At 43.8% G+C, this 23152-nt stretch overlaps 1 pseudogene across 1 annotated transcript in view; it reads left to right on the forward strand.

The window, feature by feature from the left end:
• Positions 1-23152, forward strand: part of LOC306934245 (metabotropic glutamate receptor 7-like) — a 285618-nt pseudogene that overhangs the window by 110981 nt on the left and 151485 nt on the right. Inside the window, exons 4-5 of the transcript in view lie at positions 17182-17317; positions 21658-21812. The product of the transcript in view is annotated as a metabotropic glutamate receptor 7-like (transcript). The remainder of the gene's footprint in view (positions 1-17181; positions 17318-21657; positions 21813-23152) is intronic.

Raw genomic sequence — 23152 nt, forward strand, 5'->3', positions numbered from 1 at the left:
CAGCTCTCCAAGGAAGCAGGTAGGAGGAGAGAACCTTCACGTAGCAGCTCTACAAGGAAACAGGTGAGAGGAGACAAGGCCTTCACGCAGCTCTCCAAGGCAGCAGGTAGGAGGAGAGAACCTTCACGTAGCAGCTCTACAAGGAAACAGGTGAGAGGAGACAAGGCCTTCACGCAGCTCTCCAAGGAAGCAGGTATAGAGGAGCGTTGTTGGTCACAACAGCGGCTGTATGCTATGGAGGTGAATCAATGAACTGAGTGGAATGTGTGAGGGGGTTTCTTCTCAGTTTGGAGTTTTTGTAGTGTGGGGTTTCATGATCCAGTGTTGTTTTTGGCAGCAAATTTAGATTTTAGTTTTAGTCATAGTCTATAGTTTAAATATATTTTTTGTCAAATTTTAGTCACCTCGTTTTGGTCGACTAAATGTCATAGGATTTTTGTCGACTCGATCTACAGTTGACTTAGTCGACTAAAATTTATTTTGGCGGGCCTTGATGCCGCCGTAGTGGCTGCTTTTACACTTTCTGAAAATAGCCGATCTACAAGCTCACAACGCGTCGCGTTGCGATGCGTTGTGAGCTTGTACAGTAGATCAGCTATTTTCAGCATGCAACCAAGTGTAAAATGACTTATACTGGATCTCTTGTCCACTAGTCCCTTCGTAACATTTTAGTCTACTTATCTGTTGACGAAATTGTCAATACATTTAGTCTAAAGTTTTGTCATCATAGCTTAGTTTTCATTTAGTTTCCATTTAGATTTCCTCAGTGAAAAAAGGTAGTCGACGAACATTTTTCGTCGTAGTATTAGTCGACGAAATCAACACTGGGGTTTCATCACACCCTTGAGATGTAGTGAAATGTGAGGAAATTGCCCTAAGGAATAAAGGACTACATGGTAAATGGTGCATTTATATACACTTATTACATGGCTTGGTTGAATGCTTGATTCTGATTGGTCAATCGCTTAATTCAGCGGTGAATTATGTGTCGATAATGACCGCTCCGCTGTATAACAGACCGCTGCCTAATCAAACCCTCTGAGCACCAGCTGCGCGGCTGCGCCCCGCTTGATTTACTGCCGTTTCCAACATGACAGCCATGTAAACACACACACTAGTGACACACAATGTCATTTACAGCTAAACATTGCTCTTGCAAATGTTTTTGAAAACATTTGAGCGAGAAATAGTGAACGAAGCAGGACCCGAAAATGGATTCTATTTGATCAACTCACTTCCTTGTTTTCCGACAGTGCTGCAGCCCTGCAGCTGGCCAGACGCAACCAGCGCGAACTTATGGAATACTTTTTTTGTTGTGTTTTGGGTCAATGTATTAATTTATGTTAGTTAGCCATGTAATAAGCGGGATAATATCTGGCTAGGTTAAACTCCCTGTCGGTGAATCTCCCGACAATGACCACCTAGCCAGATATTATCCCTTACTTAGCACCTTTATACAAGGCACTTTACATAGATTGTGCATTTTATTTACCCATTCACACACACAAATTCACACACCGATGCCAGAGGAAACCATGCAAAGCACCAACCTACTCATCGGGAGCAATTTTAGGTTCAGTGTCTTGCTCAAGGACACCTCAACACTGGGACCTCATGGTTCCCAACCTTTAGCCGGTCTACCCCTAGGGCCACAGTTGCCCCTACAGCCGCACACTTGTAGCTACCGATGCTAATAGTTTATCGTGGACACAGAGACAAAATCGGACAGGCTGAGCTCCCGTCCATATGTCTCGGGTAGAGGCAGGCGTCACCAACATGTCCTACAGAGGTCAGGGGTCACCAACATGTCCTACAGAGGTCAGGGGTCACCAACATGTCCGTACACGGACAAGCGTGTCCGTGGCAAAGACTCGGTCTTGTCCGTGGCACATTTTAGATTTTCTTTTTCACACAGCTGATCAGACCCAATTACTGAATGTCAAGTCTTCAGGTTTTCTTCAAAAATATGTATACCACTTATTTACTACAACACTATGGCATATTAGGGGTCCAACTAAGTCGTTCTCACATTTTTATTTTTGCAAGGACCCCCTTAAAGGTATATTCAGTGATTTGACTTAATCTAAATATCACTTATTTTTTATTTTTTTCTGGATAATCCTCCCTACTATAGAGTGTGCTGACCATATAAGGAGTTCCTCCCTGTCCCCAGTGAGCCCCTGGGGTAAAAAAAACCCTAGTTTCAGTTTTGGTGGCGGGTGGCAAAGCCTTCATCCAATCAGGATGAGAGGGGCCTTCCTCCAATCATGATCGAGTGGGGGCGGGCCTTGGTGCACATGCTGTTGGCCTGTTGCACTTCCCCCCACTGTAGAGCGTGCATGTGCACATTGTGTTACCGGGGCGGACTGGGTGGTTTTCCAAATCACTCAAATCACTGAATGCTCCTTTAACTCTGAGAGTGTACAAATGGAACCAAATGGACCATGCATGGTCCATTTGGTTCCATTTGTACACTCTCAGAGTTACAGACCCTGTTATGGTAATTCAGCGCTAGTGCTTTGTGTTTTCTGGTAGTATTGCCCACTCGTTTTCTTTTTATGGAGTGTGGAATTTTTTTTGTTTTTACAAAGAAAGTCCACTGGGCCCCATACAGCAGTACCGACTCCACTGTAGCCAGGATCAGCCCCCTCCTCTTCAGTTTCTCTCCCTGTGCCACTCAGATCTACACTCTCCACATGCCCTGCAGGGCGTTCCAGGCAAAGTGTCCTCCGGACAAAAATCTGAGGTACTACATTTCTTGTTATTACTTCTCGGCTCCACTTGAGAATGTACAGAATGGAACGCCGTGCGCTTGTTGAAGAGAGCGATTGATTGTTAGTCTACCCATGTGTTCTCCGCTCCACGAGAGGCTTCATTACCATGGAAACAGTGCGGACACGCACGCACGCACGCACGCACACACGCACACACGCACACACACATAGCGAGCTGGATCAACCTTATTTTTTTGTCACCGTGGAGCTCCCGTTCTCGGCTGTCACGATTCGTGTAACCTTTTGAGCAACAGCAGGGCTACCGAAACGAGGAGCATTCCTATAACGAGGTGTCGGGTAACAGGAAGGTTCTTTTCAAACGAGACACATCTGCCGGAGTGATTGGTAACGGCTTTTTGGCTGAGGTTTTAGCCCCTTTGCAGTGTTGATTTTGTCGACTAAAAATATGCCGACAACTATTTTTCCACAGACAAAAACTAAATAAAAACTAAGCTACGATAACTAAAAGTAAGACTATTGACAATTTCGTCAACAAATTAAGACTAGGGAGAAGAGATCCAGTAGATCCAGTAACTAAAAGACAATTAATTACGATGCCATCAAAGCAACACAATACATTAGTCCAGGGGTTCTCAACCCGTGGGTCGCGACCCCTCGGGGGGTCGCCAAATTATTTTGGGGGGTCCCCAAATAATACAAAAAAAAAATCATCTGTAGATTTAGTCGACTAAAATCGTATGACATCTAGTCGACTAATACTTGGCCGAAACAAAAACTTTTCAGATGACTAAAAATATATGACCATTTGCTGTCAAAGTCAACACTGGCGACGGCTTCCGGCTACCGGCTTCCTTCCCGCTCAAAAAACACCTGACAGTTTTAGCCTGCGAAGCCACGGGTCGATTTATCCACTCGGAGTGTTGTACCCTGAAACATGAACTTTAGTTCAACATTTTGAATGTTGATTTTGAACTGTGAACTGAACTAGTTCATGTAGAAAGTGAACTTTCCCAACACTGCGGAGATGGATGCTTCTCCTAATTAATATCGAAACAATAAAAAAATAAAAAATAAAAGGAGAAAAACAATAAAAATACACATTGGCCCACAGCAGGTCAGCTCTGTATCGTTGGCGGTTCATTGTATCTGAATGAATTATTACTGTGGTTTAGGATGAATTATTAATCGTGAGACTGCTTCGTTGCCTCTCGGTATAAACGATGGAGAATAATATATAGTCAGTGGTCGAGGCAGCATAAGAGAATGACTATTATTATTTTATATTCTCTGTGGTTGGACTAACTTCTGCTCTGACATGAACTACTTTATTATTTTATAGTATCCGTTGTTGGACTAACGTTTGTTCTGACATGAACTACTTTATTATTTTATATTATCCGTTGTTGGACTAACGTCTGTTCTGACATGAACTACTTTATTATTTTATAGTATCCGTTGTTGGACTAACGTCTGTTCTGACATGAACTACTTTATTATTTTATATTATCCGTTGTTGGACTAACGTCTGTTCTGACATGAACTACTTTATTATTTTATATTATCCGTTGTTGGACTAACGTCTGTTCTGACATGAACTACTTTATTATTTTATATTATCCGTTGTTGGACTAACGTCTGTTCTGACATGAACTACTTTATTATTTTATATTATCCGTTGTTGGACTAACGTCTGTTCTGACATGAACTACTTTATTATTTTATAGTATCCGTTGTTGGACTAACGTCTGTTCTGACATGAACTACTTTATTATTTTATAGTATCCGTTGTTGGACTAACGTCTGTTCTGACATGAACTGCTTTTACCGTTTCTGCCAAAGTCCAACTCTTTGCTCCGTGAGCTGCATGCGACGGTACCATAGAAGTGTCTATTTGTATGTCTCTAAATGTTTTGATGAATTGAACATGGTGGACCCTGTTGTAAACAAGTGTAATGCTTAATTGGGTCGTCCACTCACAGTTAACAGCCTTTGTATTGAGTTTGTGCTTGAAATGTACTGTAATTCTGCAAACTGTTAATAACATTTTCAAACAATCAATCAATCAATCAATCAAACCTCATCACGGGAAGAAGTACTCTCTGAGTTTTTACTTAATAAGTACTGTAGCAATACCACATTGTAGAAATAATAAAAGGCATGTATTCAAAACGTTACCAGAGTAAAAGTACAATACTTTTGGCATATTTGAATCCATTTAGACCTGTGGCCGATTCTAAAAACAGCGTTTAGATCCTGACTTAAGTTTTCTGAAAAACAAAATACAATAATTGTGATAATGTTCCCATATACTGTACCAACACCTACACACAGAGGTATTCTCGGCTTTAAAGGTATAACTACTTAAGTGAGGAAAGGAACTGGTTGGAATAACGTGTTCCTTCCATGCGCTGCTACGTCCGTCCCCCTGTCAGGTGATAAGAAAGCGGCTTGGACTCCTCATGCATTGAAGGAAGCATGAGCTCACTTCTCTCCCCAGGTTGGCAGAGGGAGAGTAGCGCCCAGGATAACAGTTGAGGCAATTGGCACCGGGTGAAAAAATGGGTTACAAAAGATTGTGTGATACAGATTATAGAAAAAAAAGATATGGTCAAGGCAGTCATGAATTTGAGAGGCGTGAAGTCTGTGCTACCACACACGCTCCTCTGCAGTTATTTTCTTCCATTACACTTTGAGAAGGAGAAGGGTGCAGTTCAGGTCAGTGTGTGTGTGCGTGCACTGTGTAGACATCACTCTATACTAGGCACGGGTGCCAGCCCAACATTGGCACAGCGGATCACTGATCACTGGCACACTGGCATACATTTGAGACAGACTTTTTCTTTACAATATATATATGTATATATATATATATATATATATATATATATATATATGAGACGAAAAAGGACTCCTGCACATCCAACAAGACCCGTGGGAGGTGCAAGTCTAGTTAGCAGGCATAGACTAGTTAGCAGGCGTTTCGCCGTGAGCTTCGTCAGGTGCTATAGCACCTGACGAAGCTCACGGCGAAATGCGTCGTGCTAATAAATAAGTTGATGCAGTAAGTTGTCCGTCTTTGTTCCCTGGAGTGTGCAGTCCCTTCCTTGGAAGGTTTTTCCCTTTTTGATATATATATATATATATATATATATATATATATATAGGCCTATATTTAAAAAACAGTTAAATCACATCTGTATGCAAATCCTGCACATATATCTACATTCATTCTTCTTTTTTTTAGCGCGGCACTCTGAGCTTCTAGATCTGCTAACTTCTAGATCTGCTAACTTGAATATATATTATATGGTTACAGAGCAAGTTTTTAACTCACATCTTTGCTACTGGGAGGGTCCCTGGAACAACATATTTTCAGATGGGGGTCGGCGGCAAATGTCATATTTGGGGTCCATGAATATGTTTGAGAACCACTGACATAGAAACAATAAAGTACTACATCATATCATATCATGAGGCCTCAGTCAGAGCACCTGATTGGCTCATATCAATCTGTCTAATCAAAGACTCAGATCACCTGATTGGCTCATATCAATATGTCCAATCAAAGACTCATAGCACCTGATTGGCTCATATCAATATGTCCAATCAAAGACTCAGAGCACCTGATTGGCTCATATCAATATGTCCAATCAAAGACTCTGATCACCTGATTGGCTCATATCAATATGTCCAATCAAAGACTCATAGCACCTGATTGGCTCATATCAATATGTCCAATGAAAGACTCAGAGCACCTGATTGGCTCATATCAATCTGCACTGCTTGGATTTTGTGCCGTATCCAACATGGCAGCCATGCAAACACACACACACACACACACACACACACACACACACACACACACACACACACACACACACACACACACACACACACACACACACACACAACGTAATGTTACACGTTGCTCTGAATAATGTTTTTGAAAACTTTCGAAGCGAGAAATACATAATGCACTACGAGTGTGCGGCCTTTTCTTTAGCCCGTAGACGTATTTATTCACCAAGGTTAACAGCATCCAACGACAGATATAGGCTCTAATTCGCACACTATTTCTGAGGTGAAAAAAAAGGGCAAACAGTATCTTAACTCAAGTACACATTTTACTGGTGGTCCACTCATTACGAGGATTATCGTTACTTTGACTTTGAAGTACTGGTGGGTGCTGGGACCATTATTGACCGAACGGAAAGTTCCTCCCTGATTGTCACCCTGTCCTCTACATACACCCCCCCCCCCCCCCCCCCCCCCACACACACACACACACACACACACACACACACACACACAGAGAGCTCTGTCCAATTGCAGTCAATCGGCATTCGGCAGTGACTCTCCATCCATCTCCTCTCCGATTGACCAATATGTGCACTAGGAACCTTGTGAAACCGACAGTGAAAGCTAATGATATCCCTTGGGGGCAGAGTCCAGCAGAGCCGTCCATGAATATTTCATCTTAGCGCTGCAGACTACACCCATTAAAAGTTTAAGAGGATGTTTGTGGTGTGTGTTCGGGATGAGAGAGAGAGAACGTACTGGGAAAAGAAGCAGGTTTGTTGTGTACGAATTAACCCATTTAGGCCTGACGTCGAAATTTAAAAAAATGTCTTCTAAATCCTGACAGTTTTCGGAAAAAAACCTCATGTTTCTATGTCAGTGGTTCTCAATATTTCATGTCAAGGACCCCAAAAATTATATGTAATTGGCCACCGACCCCCATCTGAAAATATGTAGTTCCAGGGACCCCTCAGAAGCAAAGATGTGCGCCACATTTTCACGACTTTTCTAAAATAGCAGAACTACAAGCTCGTAGCGCGCCACTCGGTGGCGCGCTATGAGCTTGTAGATCTGCTATTTTTCAATAGCTAAAGTATGACACAATGCTTTAAAACACCAAAATGGGTTCCCGCCCAAAATGGGTTAAATGAAACGAAAAGGGGGGGAAAAGTTGGTGCTGATTTGATTTAGTGCTTACTTTGGAGGTTTGTTCACTCGATGCACCCTGCGATGCGTGCAGTTTCTCTTCAGCTCTCTAACTAGCTTGTTCTTTTCCTCTGATGTCGTTCCGTATCAAAGAGACAGAGGAGAGCGAGAGAGAGAGAGATAAAAACCACAACACTTCTAGTATTGTATTTCGAACAGGTTTGTAGCTGCTGCCGGTGAGAGACGACCAGCTTAGAGAGGCGCTCGCTTGTGTTGACTCATCCTTTGCTGCTGAGACGCAGTCGGGGGGGAAATGAAAACATTTTGCTTTTGCACGGAAGCCGAATGAGAATTATATCAGGAAATGAAAAAGGTCCTCCAGCGACGCATGCAGTCGGGGGAAAATAAAAACATGTTGCTTTTGCACGCAAGCTGAATGAGAATTATAAATGGAAAGGCTCCAAAACACCAAGGATTCATGTCTTTAAATAAATCACAGATTACGCAACGGCATACATAATACCCATAGGACCATGTGCTGTACATTGATAAGATCAAAGGCTGTGTGTTCTGTAGCTTCCCCACACACCTGTCTTCAATGATTTAAACTATATGTTCTGTAGCTTCCTGCCCAACACGCCTGTCTTCAATGATTTAAACTACATGTTCTGTAGCTTCCTGCCCCACACGCCTGTCTTCAATGATTTAAACTATATGTTCAGTAGCTTCCTTCCCCACACCTGTCTTCAATGATTTAAACTATAATGTTCAGTATAGCTTCCTTCCCCACACACCTGTCTTCAATGATTTGAACTATATGTTCTGTAGCTTCCTTCCCCACACACCTGTCTTCAATGATTTGAACTATTATGACAACCAAAGCACATACATAGTCTACTTTGGTCAGCTCAACACACAGCACAGTATCTATGAAGCAATGTGTTTCACCGTGCAACACAGAACAGTAGATTCAGAATCTGATTTATTTAATTGCCCAGGTGAGGTCGGTGTGTTGAATTATACTGAAATTACAAACACATGAACCCTTTACTGGCCATGTCATAATAGACGCGTCCCAACAGGGATCCGCTCGTACAGTAATTCCAACAGCGCTTTAGTTCGACAACGTGTCTTCACGTGCGGTTAGGGTTACAGGGACAGGGTTAGTGATGGGGCGAGTCGGACCAACGCGCCGTCGGAATAATGGCGCACAGCGTGCCGTGTCGTGAGCTTGTAGATCGGCTTTTTTCAGTGGAGAGACGTGCCGTTAAGGGACAAATAGCCAGCCGCCAAGTACAGTTCTCTATGGGACCACGATCAAAGACGTATACATAGGGGTTAAGTGGTTACCAATATTTTATACATTCCCAAAAATGTAGTCTTGCGTTGACAGACTGTTGCCTCCTGGAATTTCCGAATGCTTCCGTCATACAGTCTGGACTGAGCACGGAAGGTCTGATCGGGAGCAGTTTAGTGAAGCCTCCACCCCACTTCCGTTTCGTCTTTACAGTCGCCCAAATTTATCCTAATATAAATAAGCATATATAGCTTGGTGCTTAGCAGAAATGGATATTAAAAGAATACATGTAATGTTCGTGAACGGAAATGGCAGCTTCCTTGCTCGTATTTCGGTGTACCAGTCTCTATAATAGCATTCGTAGATTGTGGAATAGTTGTCTGGCTACAAAAGACTACCAATTTACAATTTACAATTTAGGCATTTAGCAGACGCTCTTAATCCAGAGCGACTTACATTAAGTAATAACAAAAGCATGGCATACATCACATACATAAAAAGTAGTTATCATGAATCATGCGTAAACTAAGAACGTAACAGTGGAGTATCTATGTTAACTATACATACTATACTATATAATATATTATACATGTGTACTATAAAGTGCTATGACTGCATAAAGTGCAATTCTAGAGCTGTCTACGTAACAAGCTATAAGTCTGTTTAAAATACTATCTAAGTCTACATAATGTGCTATCTAAGGGGCTAGGCTAGGGCAAGTGCTACGGGCCATGGTGGAGTCTGAAGAGGTGGGTTTTCAGACTACGGTGGAAGATTGGGAGTGAGGCTGCAGTTCTGACTGTGATGGGAAGTGCATTCCATAGTTTTGGAGCCAGAAGGGAGAAGAGTTTGGGACGTGTGGAGCGTTGTCCCGGCGTTTTTAGTGAAGGTACCTCCTACCAAAACCATAGGTGCTGGACAGACATACGTACAATGAGAAAGGAAGGCAGTCCGCATTTTTTTTCTGGACACTCTTCGTGTATGATGGAAGTGGGGAATTAAAACGATAGAAACAACAAACATAAAAGATTGGAATTTGGCGATACAAGGTTTATGCCTGAATGAGGATAGCAGGGGAGTGGATCGTACGGCATGCGTGTGTGTGTGCGTGCGTGCGTGCGTGCACATACTTGGATGCAGTGAAATGTCAGATGCATTAGTGTCTTCTCCACTTCAAGGAGGACCATGCAGTAGACTAATGCAATCGGGGTTAGCTGCCCACCCATTATCCCAGGGCAGGCCAGGACTGTGATGGTGCGCGCGCGTGTGTGTGTGTGTGTGTGTGTGTGTGTGTGTGTGTGTGTGTGTGGGGGGGGGGGGGGGGGGGGGGGGGGGGTACAGCCACTATTGATTTCTTTGTGAATTTCCCCATTCCTTCTCTCTCTCTCTCTCTCTCTCTCTCTCTCTCATCTCATCTAATCTCTCTTGGCCGTGTTTGGGCGAATCTTTCTCCATTGGTTCATGCCAGAGTCAAGTGGAAATGGGATACAGTTTGTTTCTATTTGATCACAAACACCACATGTAAGCAAATTTGAAGGCTAAAAAAAGAGAAAAAAAACCTCTCCCTGGAATTGATTGAAGCCAGCTGCCAACAGAATGTTTTCATCCATCCCTCCTTAGAACTGTGAGAAATAAAACCTGAATGTAGTACACACATTTAATGATAGCAAAGGGGATCGCTGACATCTTTTTTTTTTTGTCTCTTCTCTCTAAATCTACGGCGCTCTCCATGGTTTTGATCAAAGCGGTCAATGTTCTGCCTTCATTTCTGACTTTATTGGAATATAAAGAGAGACTTTAGATTTGACAGCGTGAGGTAGTAACGGAAGATTATGCCTTCCGGTTTTTCAGAGTAAAATCTGCCTCATCTGTGTGGCACTATAGCACCATTATTTTTGAAAAATCCCGGAATACCGGAATTACCTAAAACATTTTTGTGAGATTACAACCAGGCTAGAATTAGAATACATTGATTGATTGATTGATTGATTGATTGATTGATTGAAGTATGTATTAACAGTTTGCATTCCAAGCACAACAATACAAAAACTGTTAACTGTGAGTGGATGACACCATAAAGCATTATTACACTTACAGGGGTTACAAGATTAATACTGGATAGGTTGTCTGCTTTTACTCGGAGGTGCTAGTTTATGTGTCAATATTTGGCTCCGGCTACCAGGTGTGACTTCACACACAGAATCAGCCATGCATCCTCCCACCAAAAGAAAATTGTCACTTTAGCCATCCAACTAATATTAGCTTTGCTATTTGCATTTGCATTACATTACCACATTAGCAGTACAATTACAATTTATGTGCTCAACATTATAGCAGCAAAATCAGATTTGACCAGTTTTAAGTATATTATTTTAAGTATACAATGAAATTAATGAACCATTGTAAAGAGCTTTGAGTAATAGAAAAGCGCTATAATTTTTTTTTTAAAAGTACAAAACGTACAGTTTTGGAGATACAAGGTTTTTTTTCCACGCAGCCCGCAGCGACAGACATCCAGAATAGAACAGAGCAGCTAGGAATGGCACTCCTGTGTGTGTGGGTGTGTGTGTGTGCGTGTGTGTGCGTGCGTGCGTGCCTGCGTGCGTGCGTGCGTGCGTGCGTGCGTGCGTGCGTGCGTGCATGCGTGCGTGCGTGCATGCGCGTGCGTTGCTCCCCTGCCTCTGTGTGTGTGTGCGCGTGCAATGTGGTGCTCTCATGCCTGCGCTCATGCCTCTGGGTGCTGTGGAGGATCAGGCTGCCTTGCCCCTTTCCTCTCCACTCCGGAGGTGATAAATATAATTGCAGCATTATGGAATCTCCCCCGGGGCCTCAGCTCGGTGGGGCTGGGGGGGGGGTGGTGGTGTGTGGGGGGGGGGGGGGAAGCATTAGGTGTGGCTAGTAGGTGGTTGGAGGCTGTGGGAAAGGAGGGGTAGGGTAGGGGGAGAATGTGGTGGTGGTTCGGTGAGGGAATGAGGGCCTCGTGGGTGGAGGGCAGGCTGGGGGGGGGGGGGATCTACAAGCTCACACACAGAGGCTCACAACAAGCTCATGAGACACGTTGTGTGAGCTTGTAGATCGGCAAGATTTGGGTGTAGAAGTAGAGCAGTGGTTTTCAACCATGTGCATGGTGCGGGGACCACCGGTGGTTCTTGAGGGGGCTCCAGGAGGTCCCCTGCATGGCGGAGAGGTTAATATTGTAACCATTTCATTTTACGCTCTCAAGAGTTGAATTGCTGTTAAACAGCTGCATTACTTAATTTACAAGTAGTGACAAGTAGTGTTTGGGAACCGGTGCACTATATAGCAAAGCCCTGACCAGAGTCCCCTAACTATAATAGTCCGCAGCCCTTACCATAGTGCTTGCTCTATAGCCTTGTACAGGCGTATGCAAAGGCTCAACATATATAATTTAGATTATTGGTTCCCAAAGTGGGGTCCATGAGGGAGTTCCAGGGGGTCCCCCAGCTAAATGATAGTTTGGAACCAAATGAACCGTTATGGGTCTGTAACTCTGAGAGTGTACAAACGGAACCAAACGGACCCTAACGGGTCCGTTTGGTTCCATTTGTAGTTAAATTAACATTTAACTTGCAGGTCCGTTTGGTTCCATTTGTAGTTAAATTCACATTGATTTTACAATATAAATTATAATATAAATAAATATAAATAATAATAATTAAAAAAATAAATAATAATAAAAAATATATAAATACAATATAAATATGAATTCCATTTGTAGTTAAATTAACATTGATTTTACAATATAAATTGGGGGTCCCACAGATAGAAATGCCATTAAATGGGGGTCCGTAGACTAATGCATGTCAAACTGGGGGTCATATCTGGCATATCTCTTGAAATGGGGGTCCGCGGGGATAATTAGTGTCAACTTGGGGGTCCTTGTCATGAAAAAGTTTGGGAACCACTGATTTAGATACGTAGTACGTAGACATAGTGTATACGCATAGTTTCATTGTATAGAGATATTCTACTGTTAGATGGATGTTAGACTTTTAGTTTGCTTATATGATTTTTTTTTAAATGTAACATATTTTGGGGGGTTTTCTGCCTTTAGGCGAAAGTATACTGACAGGAAATGGGCAGAGAGATTGGGGGTGGGGGAGACACAAAGGCCGTCGGGAGCGGGAGTCGAACCCGCGGCACGCCGTCCAGCTGGCTCGGCAGCCTGGGTGCCCAGACAGTTGAGCTAACCGTCCGGGGCCTTCCTTATGATTCTTGATGACATGTATTTGATGTATCACCATGTGGTGTTCTTGTTTACTGTAAATCACTCTGGATTAAGAGCATCTGCTAAATGCCTCCATTGTAATCGTAAGGTTAAAGAGGTTAAGTGTCTAATGGAGATGCACCATAGGTACAGGTACATGCTCGGGCCTTCTGTGTTGGCACCGGGCCGTGTTACACAGCTGGCTCATTGCTAATTCATGTAAATCATGGGTATTAATAGAGTGCTTTGGCCAGCATGTGAGAAATAATGCCAAGGTTATCCGCGTGTGGCTCCTAGCAGGGTACTGTGCATATCTCACTGAGGAATATCTCTCATACATATAGGCAGTAGGTATAGGCTCCATGTTTGATTCATTGGTGTGCCTGTGAACATAATTCCCATTATTGTTATTTCATCAGAGATATACGAATCCTCCCAATCTATACCGAGGACAGGTTTATATAGCGGTATAGGAGGCAGATCGTTGAGGTAATAAGTAGGAGGTGCACGATTATGAAATTATGACTGATATCCGATCTCCGATTATTTGCAGTGTCCGATACCGATTCTTACCGATTCCGATATTATGCAGAGGACCACAAGGCACCGCTAGAATACATTTTAGTCGACCAAATCCCCTGGAGAGCGCTGTTGTACACACTAACAGCACAGCGAGGACGATTGGTTTTAGTGGTTTTAGTGTTTTTCATGTTTTTCGGGGACAAGCACAATATCTCCTAAGTATCGTCCAGGCTGGAGCTGCAGCCACAATAACAACATCTCTCCATTTATACTTTAGTTTCGGGCTTATATTAAGGGGGGATTACAGCAGCTGTTCCCAATTGTCTTTTAGCTGAAGCTTTGTCTCACAACCGGCGAGGAAAAAAACAATTCTAATTGATCTGCAGTTTGCAGAGTTGTGTGAGCAGAAGGCCCACAGAGGTTTTGGCAGCATCCATTTAGCGATGTGATGCCTTTAAATATGTGTTACGGTAAACACAGGACGTGTGCAATGCCAGCTAAAAAGGTGTTTATATCAAAGTAATGAGCCTGAGGAGACCGGGCAATTAAGACCGGGAGTTTCTTTCCCCGTTTCTCTATCTATTACGGGAGACACCGAACTGAAAGGTTATCTGGTAAATGAGAGTGAGAGAGAGAGAGAGAGAGAGAGAGAGAGAGAGAGAGAGAGAGAGCTGGGAATTGGTAGGAATTATAATTGGTTTGGATAGAGCACGGCTGTTGACTCAGGACGGCTGCACGTTGCTTTGGATAAAGACCTCGTTAGTAGACCTATGACACACAGTCTGGTCTGTTTGCCCAAACTGCTTCAAAAGGTTATGTTGCTCTGTAACCCCATACGCTGTATAATGGTGGAAGACACTTTGGTTTATTATCATGTGTGTCTACATTTGGCAGAGAGAGAAAGAGAGAGAGACAGAGAGTCATCGCGCGGCCGGCCATTGCCGACCATTATAGGCCTAATAATCTAAATCTACTAACTAAAGTTTTCAAATAATTGTAGTGGAGTAAAGAGTACAATATATGCCTCCGAGATGTAGTGGGGTAGAAATAATAAGTACAGAAAATTGGAAATACTCCAGTGAAGTGAAATTGCCTCCAAATTGCATTACTTGACAGTGCAGTACTTCAGTAAATGTACTTAGTTACTTAACACCTTTGCTAGTCTCTGTCTATGCGCTCAGACAGAGTGCGCTAGGCTAGCCGGCTAGCATCTAAAAAACACCTTGCTAGTCTCTGTCTATGCGCTCAGACAGAGTGTGCTAGGCTAGCCGGCTAACATCTAAAAAACACCTTGCTAGTCTCTGTCTATGCACTCAGACAGAGTGTGCTAGGCTAGCCGGCTAACATCTAAAAAACACCTTGCTAGTCTCTGTCTATGCGCTCAGACAGAGTGCGCTAAGCTAGCCGGCTAACATCTAAAAAACACCTTGCTAGTCTCTGTCTATGCGCTCAGACAGAGTGCGCTAGGCTAGCCGGCTAGCATCTAAAAAACACCTTGCTAGTCTCTGTCTATATGCGCTCAGACAGAGTGCGCTAGGCTAGCCGGGTAACATCTAAAAAACATGACCTTAAACAACTTGACAGCCGCAAATGAGCTCATTTTACAGCCTGTAGTTTTTCGCAGCTCAGACGGACATGGATTATGGAAAGTCTAAAAATACCTGAATCAATGTTTCCTCAAGGACAACGCGGCCACCGAGCAGGTGAATTATCTAATAAGCAATTAGTGACACGCGGAAGCAAATCACTAGCTTTCATCCTGTACAAACTAATTAGAGGCTGTGTGACTGTCTGGAAAATGATTACGTTTAATCACCTCTGTCTGTCGAGGCGTTGATTTCGCGTTGATTTCGTCGTCTAATCCTATGACAACAAATGTTCGTCGACTACCTTTTTTCACTGACGAAATCTGAATGGAAACTAAATGAAAACGAAGCTATGATGACTTAATCTAAGACTAAATATATTGACAATTTCGTCAACAAATAAAAACTAGACTAAAATGTTAGGAAGGAAGGGACTAGTGGACAAGAGATCCAGTAGGCCTATAAGTCATTTTACACTTGGTTGCATGCTGAAAATAGCCGATCTACAAGCTCACAGCACGTCGTAGCGCGATGCGAGCTTGTGAGCTTGCAAATCGGCTATTTCCAGCAAGTGTAAAATCAGTCATTTTGACTCCATCAAGGAAGGCAAAACACATTTTAGTCGACTACATGGGCGGCTGTGGCTCAGGAGGTAGAGCAGGTCGTCCAATGATCCCTGGGTCGACGGTTCGAATCCCAGCTCCTCCTGTCCACATGTCGAAGTGTCTTGGGCAAGACATTGAACCCTACATTGCCTCCAATGAGTTGGTCGGTGTGAGCTTGCCACCATTGGTGTGTGAATGTGGGAAGTGAGGACGCTGGTGTCGACTGTTCGCCGCTTCACCTCCCAATGTATGAATGAATGAACCATTGTGAAGCGCCTTGAGCACTTGGAAAAGCGCTATAAAAATGCAATTCATTATTACATCAACTGTAGATTTAGTCGACTAAAATATATTTAGTTGACTAAAACAAGACTAACACTGACATTCCAGGTGATTTAAAATGTGTTGGAATTGTGTGTGTGTGTGTGTGTGTGTGTGTGTGTGTGTGTGTGTGTGTGTGTGTGTGTGTGTGTGTGTGTGTGTGTGCGTGTGTGTGTGTGTGTGTGTGTGCGTGACAGAGGCTTATAACCGCCTTTCTGAAATCGCAATTTTCGACCTGTTTGAAACATTTTCGAAAAACGCTCCATTACTATGATCATTTTCAATACGTTGGCACAACACATTGTCATGTTATCTGCATTTCGATTGGTTCTCTGACTGTGCCCAGCGGTGACAGGTTGTTGATGATAGCTTTAAATAAATCTGACAGGAGGGTTGGATTAGTGAAGTGATTTCCCTCTGAATTAGACTGAATAGGAGACGTAGTACTGGTGTATACTGTTCGACATGTCGTCTGCCGTTCCTCTTCGGTGCTTTGTGTTTGTTGTTAATGCAAATAGAGTCTTCCTTCCGCTCCGCTCGCGGCTTCCAGCTGATAAGTAACGTGCCTCGATGCAAATGCACCAGGCATGAAGCTATTATGGTACGCACGCATCTATTTGTTTGGCAAAGAAAACACAGAGCCTATAGCGTAGAGTGTGACGGAGGTGCCAACATCCACCCTCCACTATTTAACTTTCTGTTTGAGTGTCTGCCACTTCCATATGCTTGTGATTTCCATGAAAAAAAAGATCAGCTATTGTGCACTTCAGGCTTTGCGCTTTGTGTGCGTGTGCGTGTGTGTGTGTGTGTGTGTGTGTGTGTGTGTGTGTGTGTGTTTGTGTTTGTGTCTGTGTGTGCGTCTCTCATCCCGCAGAGGCCTCATCATCTCTCTCTCTCTCTCTCTCTCTCTCTCTCTCTCTCTCTCTCTCTCTCTCTCTGAAAGGTGGGATCTGCGTCTCTCAGTCAGTGAAGATTCCTCTCAACTCCAAACAGGAGGATTACGACAGAGCCGTCCAACAGCTGCTGGAGACGCCCAGCTCCAGGGCCGTCATCGTGTTCGCCAGCGAGGAAGACATAAGGTGAGGAAGACACATGGTGAGGAAGACACATCACAGTGATGTTAATGAGGAAGACATACAGTGAGGAAGACATACAGTGAGAAGACATAAGGTGAGGAAGACATACAGTGAGGAAGACATGAAGTGAGGAAGACATACAGTGAGGAAGACATAAGGTGAGGAAGACATACAGTGAGGAAGACATACGGTGAGGAAGACATACAGTGAGGAAGACATACAGTGAGGAAGACATACGGTGAGGAAGACATACAGTGAGGAAGACATACAGTGATGAAGACATGAGGTGAGGAAGACATACAGTGAGGAAGACACAAGGTGATGAAGACATACAGTGAGGAATACATACGGTGAGGAAGACATACAGTGAGGAAGACATACAATGAGGAAGACATACGGTGAGGAAGACATACAGTGAGGAAGACATACAGTGAGGAAGACATACAGTGAGGAAGACATACGGTGAGGAAGACATACGGTGAGGAAGACATACGTGAGGAAGACATACGGTGAGGAAGACATACAGTGAGGAAGACATGAGGTGAGGAAGACATACAGTGAGGAATACATAAGGTGAGGAAGACATACGGTGAGGAAGACATACGGTGAGGAAGACATACAGTGAGGAAGACATACGGCGAGGAAGACATACAGTGAGGAAGACATACAGTGAGGAAGACATACGGTGAGGAAGACATACAGTGAGGAAGACATACAGTGAGGAAGACATACGGTGATGAAGACACATCACAGCTATGTTAGTGAGGAAGACATATGGTGAGGAAGACACATCACAGTGATGTTAGTGAGGAAGACATACGGTGAGGAAGACATACGGTGAGGAAGACATACAGTGAGGAAGACATACGGTGAGGAAGTCACATCCTCAAGGGCTGGATCTTCTCGCAGCTCCTTTCACACACAGCGACCAAAAACTCCAAACGCCAAAAAATGCTCTCCAACAGCATAATCGGAGCAAATAAGGTGCAGTGTGTAGGAGCCATTACTCTTATGGCTCTGGTCGTGGCTGTCATCAAGCACCTCTCCAGTTTCACTGTCGTCGACGGCAGTGAAACTCTGCTGTCGAGAGGCGGCTGGATGATGACTCGTCACGTTGAGGTCTTTACTCTGAGAGCCTCGCTGGAAGCGCGAGGACAGATTTACCACGCGTTGCAGCACGCACGCGCGCACGCACGCACGTACGCACACACGCACGCACGCACGCACGCACGCACGCGCCACACGTCTCCACCGAACAAAAAAAGCATGTCTCGGAGGTGAACAGGGAATACAGATGACAACACAGAGCGGGGAGAGATATTGTTTCATTTACCCCCCAACCCCGCGCACGCACGCGCACGCACACACACACACACACACACACGCACACGCACACACACACACACACCCACACACACACACACACACACACACACGCAGATATTGTTTCATTTACGACGCCCCGCAGGGGAGAACGTAGGCGTAAAAGCAACACAGAATCAAACATTAGTTTTAATTCTCATGCAGAGGAAGACACATCATAGTCGACCGGGACACTTATACACCGTACAGTAACAGTACAGTACATAATATCCATATCTGTCACGCATGGATATTATGGAAATATAGACACATTCTGTACACTGGGAGACTTATACACTAACACCAACAGTATACACTGTCAGATATGGATATTATTGAAATAAAAGACACATTCTGTATTCTGGGAGTCTTCTACACCAACACCAACAGTATACTGGGGAAATACGTATACTGTCAGATATGGATATTATGGAAATAAAGCACATGGCCTCAGCCATGGCCTCGAACCAAACATATATATATACGCTATATGTAAATGTGTTTGTGTGATGGGCCGTGAAGCGTAACAACTAGCGCTCACATAACAACAACACAGGCACAGTGTTCATGACAGGTTTACACGATCGACGCAGGAAGTCAGACCATCTGTTTAGAGGCTCGCTCACCTTTTAGTTTTAGTTTTTTTTAACCCATTTAGGCCCTGACGTCGATATTTAAAAAAAATGTCTTCTAGATTCTGACGGTTTTCTGAAATACCTCATGTTTCTGTAGTATCAGTGGTGATAAAATATATGTAATTGGCCGCCGACCACCATCTGAATATATGTTGTTCCAGGGACGCCCCCCCCAGAAGCAAAGATTTGAGTTCAAACCGTTTGCTCTGAAAGAATATATATTCAAAGATTTGCACCACATTTTCACGACTTTTCAAAAATAGCAGACCTACAAGCTCGTAGCGCGCCACTCGGTGGCGCGCTATGAGCTTGTAGATCTGCTATTTTTCAATAGCTACATTATAACAATGTTTAAAACACCAAAAGGGGTTCCCGCCCAAAATGGGTTAAAATAAACTAAGCTACATTGATCACCTGCACCATCTGCACAGTAAAATGTCACAGCCGTGATTACATTACAGTCGCCGCACTACAGCCCCTCCTCTGTGTTTATGGAAAGCTCTCTCTGTGCAGTATGACGTAAAACTGTTTAGTTTTTTTTATTAACAAAGTCACAAAACATTCTGAATAAAGTCTTTCGTTAAAATGCGATCTGTAATCTGGATCATCTAACATCATCTTTTTTCATATCCATTATTCCGTTATTTATTCAGCATTTGAGCCACGGACCACCATTTTGATGACATTCAGCCTTTCAGAACCAAAACTAAAGTTTTCTTTTGGTTTTTGTTCCATGCTTTACACTACAGTATATAGTTGTTGGTACCATTAGGAGAGATAACATCAGGCAAACGTTGATCAAATTAATTTATAACTATATAAGATAACTCTGTATAAGAACTAAATTCTTATACATTCTCTAATGGACCTTCCGGTAAGCGCCACCCCGCTCCCGCCCCTCCCCCGTTACTGGGAGGGTGAATGAGTGGCCGCCGCCTCCTCCACCTCCATATTGTAAACATTGACATGTGTGACCAGATTTGACTGAGAGACTGCCATCACGCAAATTCCATTTTTTTTTTTTTTTTTTCAAAATGAGTTAATAGCACAGGCAGACTCTTCACATACTAGAGCATGTCTGAAATAAGTGTCAGAGCTGAAATCGACATGTAAATATGAAATAAATGCTTAAACATGTAGCTAGGTGTAATGTTAGAGTCCACAGAAGTGAACCTTTCAAGCCTGTTTTCTCAACTCGCTGTTTCTCTGCAAGACATAACTATGAGCCATATCTCCAAAACTGGTGGGTCAAACTGAACAACCAATACGTCAATTTGAAGCTATGATTCCCTGCTTTCATATGACATGAAAAAACGAAAAAATAAATAAAAATCCAATGGCAGTCTCTCAGTCAAATTTGGTCACATGTGCATGTGCGCACCTGCGGGAAAAGGAATAAAAATAAAATGCCCCAAACGTTCTGGGTATACCTATGAAGCACCGTTGCAGGACGCCCAACAGCAACGTTTCACCATGGCGTCATTATAGTATGGATGTTCTTGATATGAATACTTCATAACGCGGTCCTCAGTGTAGGAGCAGCAAGCGTGTCCTTACAGTAACGGGGGAGGGGCGGGAGCGGGGGTGGCGCTTACCGAAAGGTCCATTGCGTAGGCTTTTTAAATGTTCTTTTTTTCTGAAAAACCTCATTTCTATATCAGTGGTTCTCAATATTTCATGTCAAGGACCCCCAAAAATTATCTGTAATTGGCCACCAACCCCCATCTGAAAATATGTTGTTCCAGGGACCTCCCCAGAAGCAAAGATTTGAGTTAAAAAACATTTGCTCTGAAATAATATATATTCAAAGATTTGCGCCACGTTTTCACGATTTAAAAAAAATAGAAGACCTACAAGTTCATGGCGCGGCACTCGCCGCTATGAGCTATGAGCTTGTAGATCTGCTATTTTTCAATAGCTAAAGCATAACGCTTAAAACACCAAAAGGGGTTCCCGCCCAAAATGGGTTAAGTAATGCAGATGTTTAACAATCACTTTGGGGTCCATTTGGTTTCATGTTTACACTCACTGATTGACACATTCCAGGGGGGGTCCTCATTGCCCCCCTCAGTGATTGACACTAGGGCATTAAGCAACTAGTCGACTACTAATCGACCACTAATCGACCTTGTTGGTACTAGTTGACTAGTTGATAAAAATACATTTAAAAAAAGTGTATTTTTTTCCCCCGATTTTGTAGGCCTCAAGATCAGGTAGATTATAGTTATAGTCACCAATGTGCACAGTTTTTAAATGTACAAATATGTATTTCCTAGTTTACTAGTCAACTAGTAAAAATGACTAGAAGTGAATGCCCTAATTGACACAAGGGTGATGTCGTTCCAGGGGGCTCCTGAACGCCACCAAGCAGGCCAACCAGGCGGGACACTTCCAGTGGATCGGGTCGGACAGCTGGGGGGCCAAGAGCGGCCCCGTGTGGCAGCTGGAGGAGGTGGCGGCGGGGGCCATCACCATACTGCCCAAACGCTCCTCCATTAAAGGTACATATGTGTATTTCAAGTTTTATCCCCAGGGCAGGCTGTGGCTCAGGAGGTAGAGCAGGTCGTCCAATGATCCATGGGTCAGCGGTTCGAATCCCGGCTCCTCCTGTCTACATATCAAAGTGTCACTGAACCCCAAATTGCTCCCGATGTGCTGGTTGGTACCTTGCGTGGCTTCCGCCGCAACCGGTGTATGATTGGGTGAATGTAATGCTATGTGAAGCGCCTTGAATAAAGGCGCTATATAAATGCACCATTTACCATTTATCCCAAGAATTTGTAAGCCATCATTTTTTTTTTCTTCACCTGATGCCAATTGCCTAAGCTGTATTCCTGCGTGCTACTCTCCCTTCTGCCAACCTGGGGAGAGCTCAGAACGGCGTTCATGCTTCCTTCAATGCATGAGGAGTCTTCTTATCACCTGACAGGGGGGGGAGTTTCCCCGGTTGGACGTACAGTAGTGGGTGGAAGGAACGCGTTATTCCAACCAGTTCCTTTCCCCTCCATCAGGCGGAGCCCCGCCCCCATTCAGAGTAGAACCCAGCCCTTGTTTCACTGGAAATACGTCACCATACAGTTAGGACAGACACACACACACACACACACACACACACACACACACACACACACACACACACACACACACACACACAGACATACGGACACACGGACACACAGACACACGGACACACACACACACCCTGCTCATTACACATTGACTGTGGACTGTTGAACTTGAACGTGTAATTGCCTTACATTTACATGCACACTGTCATTGTGAAAGCACACACACACACACACACACACACACACACACACACACACACACACACACACACACACACACACACACAAGGATGCGACAAAAGGCCACTTTGTAAAGCCCTATTATTGCATTTGCTATACGGTAATTACAAACCTGCCGTTAACAATAGGTTCCTATTTAACGAGGAAGGACTGGTCAGAACAATGTGTTACCAGGGGTGGAGGAATGGTTTTATTCCTCCATGAATCACTGATGGACGTTTAAAAAGAGATGAAATCAGCCACAGGACACTGAGCTTTGTGTTAGTCATCATCACATTCAGCTGTTGGGGGGGGGGGGGGGGGGGGGGGGAGAGAGAGAGAGGGAGAGAGAGAGAGAGCGAGAGAGAGAGGACTTCGAGGCAGCCGCAGGACAATCATTCAGGACGATAAGCCGCCTCTCAAGCTATAAAGACTGCCATATCCTTTTAAAACCGGGAATGCATCTGTGTCGTTTTTTTTTTCCCAGCGTTGGCTATTCAACAATAGCAGATCTACATGCTCACAGTTTGTCACAGTTTGTACTCTCTTGGATA

The sequence above is a fragment of the Electrona antarctica genome, assembly GCF_951216825.1.
Source record: "Electrona antarctica genome assembly, chromosome: 2".
Classification (NCBI taxonomy): domain Eukaryota; kingdom Metazoa; phylum Chordata; class Actinopteri; order Myctophiformes; family Myctophidae; genus Electrona; species Electrona antarctica.